General features: G+C 57.5%; 2 protein-coding genes across 2 annotated transcripts in view; one reads left to right on the plus strand and one right to left on the minus strand.

Annotated features, from left to right (window-relative positions):
* SUCO (SUN domain containing ossification factor) overlaps positions 1-3,353 on the minus strand; it is a 49,774-nt gene that overhangs the window by 41,312 nt on the left and 5,109 nt on the right. The gene's annotated exons all lie outside the window — the stretch shown is intronic.
* Positions 595-3,353, plus strand: part of PIGC (phosphatidylinositol glycan anchor biosynthesis class C) — a 15,060-nt gene continuing 12,301 nt past the window's right edge. The window contains exon 1 of the mRNA XM_026853670.1: positions 595-599. The gene's annotated coding sequence lies outside the window, so the exon portion shown is untranslated. The remainder of the gene's footprint in view (positions 600-3,353) is intronic.

Genomic DNA, 3,353 nt, shown 5'->3' on the forward strand with positions numbered 1-3,353 from the left:
CCCCCGCGCCGCCGCCACCAATGGCCTGCGCAGCTGGCGATGGCCCCGCCTCCTACTCCTGGTTGCCGGCGCAGACTGGCTGCTCCCCTCCAGCGCGGCGGCGAATCAGGAGAGCGACCTTCTCTTTCCTCGCCCCCCCAAGGACCCCTCGGAGGTGTCCGCGTGAAACAAGCCGTTACAGGCAAGTCGCCATGACGGCTAACAGCAAAACCCGAAGCCGCGGAGCGCGCGATGAACGCCACTACCTGCGGTGCGAGGGACATTTTAAGGAACGGCGCTCCGACATGACAGTTTTTAGATTATTTTTGTTTTGATCAGGCTTCGCTGCGGGTTGCCCCACAGAGCCCAGCGCTAATTGGTGCCGGCGCAGGCCCCCAGCGGAAGGAATCGTGGCGGAGTGGGCGGGGGAACGCCGTTTCCTAGCGGGTGGGGCGGGGAGCGCGGGGGCTGCTGGGAGTTGTAGTTTCGGGCGGGAGGCCGGCGTTGTCGGCTGCCCCGTGCGGGTCCTCGGCGGCCATTTTGCAGACGGCCTGAGGGGGCCCGTGAGGAGCGGTTGAGCCTACGCTTCCCCCGCTGGCAGCCGGATGGCGGCTCGGCCCGTGTTTTAGGCGCAAGGGGTGCCAGAGAGGCGCTTAAGGTGTTTGGTGCATGGTTATTCATTGTAGGAGCACGGGCCGAGCCAAGTTTGCCTGTCAGTCAGCAGGGCACATCCTGAGGCCCCCATGGGGTGAGCTTTCCAGGGAGCCGTGCCAGCCTGGCCAAGCCGTGGTGGTCCAGTGTCCCTCCCCAGCCCCGAAGCTGCCTGCACAGACCTTCCCTGTTTCCCTCCCTGGTGCTGCTTTGGCTCTGGTGGATGGGGTCAGGGGAGCACTTCTAGGAGGTGCTCAGAGGAATACAGGCTAGGCAGTTGGAAGTGTGCTCTCAGCATCTGTAGGTGCCCGCTCCTGATGTGGGACAGAAGAGGGGCGCTTTCCCAGGTACTGGCACATTTGGGTTGACCGGTAGAAAAACACAACAGCTAAAACAATAGGGATTTTGTAGATAGCCAGGTCTAAATATGCCCATTTAAAACATGGCATTGTTAGGTTAGCTTTACACTGAGCTATAGCAGCCAAGAGAACCATCCCTGCAGCTTACTCTTGCCAGAGAAAAAACTCAGAGTTGGGGTTCTTGCTGCCACAGCGTGATCAGAGCTGCAGTGAGTAGCTCTACCTGTGCTACTCTCCTGATCCATAGGGTGTTACATTACAACAGCCCTGAAAGACACAGGTGGATTAGTCACGATCACACTGCGCTGGAAACATCCACATGTCAGGACTCTGAACACGGAAGGACAGCTTTGCTCGGAGGGAGGCACGAGAGGGTGTGACTCACAGCAATCCTTGCAGGAGCAGGGCCCTCCCAGGCCACAGCTGCTGTTTTTCCCAAAAGAGGCGCAGCCCCAGCTCCTCAGACCAGCTCTTATGGCTCTCTGGGAAGGCTCTCAAACAGGAGACGGGGGCCTGCGGGGCTCAACTTTGTGCTACCAAGCTGCAGGGTGGCATGACTGGAGTCAGCCAGTTGCAGGTAAATGTTCCCAGCCAGCAGTGGAAACCTTTGTATAGTCTTTGTGTCTGTTCTGTTCCTGATTTTTTTAGACTGTAATTTTGTGCTTTCATTGACACTTGGCATCCCCAGCCCTTCCGAAAGCTCCATGTGCCACAGACAGCAGACAGGCCTGCATGCCAACACATTGAGGAGAAGGGAAAAGGGAGAAATTCCAGCTTTGTGCCCCATCTCCACACAGGCTGGGGTTTAAACCCATGGGGCCAGCAAACCATGGGCTGTCCTGTGACAGAAACAGCCTGTCCTGCAGTGCCTGAGGAGGGGGGTGTCACAGGAGGATCCTGGGACAATCCCTCCTGTGTCTCTTTGGAAAATGGCAGGATAACAGCACAAAGGGCAGTGAGTCAGGGTGCAAAGCAGCACCCTCTGCCCCATACCTTGCAGCTTAGGCACAAGCCTGGCTTGGAGCTGCTGGATGAGGCTGTGACTCATTAGGTTGAAAGGGAGAAAATTCCTGTGCAAGTCACTGGTAGGTTTTGGAAGAAGCCTGTGGCATGGCAGAGGAGAAGTGGGTTCACTAAACCACAGTATGGATTATACTGAGATGAAAGTGGCCAGGAGGGCTGCTCTGACAGTGAGTGGCTGTGCTTTGTGTCCCCATTGCGAGTGCCTGCCGCAGAGCCCGCTGGCTGCTCTCCCAGCGGGTCAATGGTGAGCCTGCCTGCCCCAGTACTGCTCAACAAACTGGTCAGGTTCTGTCACCCCAGGAGTGAGGATGACACAGGAGCAGCCCAACCGGTTACTGAAGTGAGGCAAGTCTTGAAAAACGATGAGGAGTCAGCCAGCACCTTTGCCATGAGTGTTTCTTCAGCCTTTTGCTGCTCTAGAGCTAAGACATGGCACAGTGACAGAATGGATCCATGGCTGTGTGGGTGTCTGACTGTCCTCAGGAGGGTTATGAGCAAAGACTCTGTGCAGAGGGCCTGGCTGTGCCTCCGGGGACCCACAGCAGGGCCGTGCAGGGCCATGCCCAGAGCAGCACAGGTGCAGAAAGCCTGTGTGTCCAGGGGCGTGCCTCCGCACTGGCCAGGGGATCTGCCTCAGCGGTGGGAAATTCCCCAAGTCATGGGAGCAACAGCACACATTGCACCCACAGCTGTTTTAACCATGTCAGGGAATGCCCAAAATCTGCTGCCCGCCCCCCGCCAGGGCTGGAGGGTGACACAGAGAGGCAGGGCAACACGAACTTCAGCTGCAAGTGCCTCCCTCCCTGCCTCCTGCCAGGACATGACCCCCAGTGAAGCACACAGGACTAGTCTGCTTCATGGATGCTACAGCAGTTATGGCACCATTCCTTTGAGTGAGAGTGGTGTGTCGGCACAGGGAGATGCCGGGCAAGGCGTACACCTGCACACCCAGCGTCCTGCCGCCAACTGGAGGATCCATCCATGACCATCTCACCCAGCGAGCAGAGAGCACTTCCCCCTTCCACCAACACAGCCGCAGCCACAAACTCCGCATGTTGGGGATGACCAGGACCAGAGCAGTAGAGAAATCCACCCACAAAGCATTGGAGATTTAAACAACTGCTTAGTTGTCTGCTAGAAGAGCTGGCAAACATTTATTTACCCATTACTCAGTATTTCCAGCCAGAGCACTTGCCTTGGCTCTGGCAGGAGATGCTTTGCTTAGGGCCATGCCACAGCCTACAGTTGGGACCATCTCCATCGTCAGCCTCTGTTGTGCTCCCAGGACAGAAATTCCTCCAGCCTCTTCCCAAGAGCTTTTCCCCAAGCTGGGAGGGGGGC

Source organism: Athene cunicularia (assembly GCF_003259725.1).
Source record: "Athene cunicularia isolate RWA chromosome 8 unlocalized genomic scaffold, athCun1 chr8_part1, whole genome shotgun sequence".
Classification (NCBI taxonomy): domain Eukaryota; kingdom Metazoa; phylum Chordata; class Aves; order Strigiformes; family Strigidae; genus Athene; species Athene cunicularia.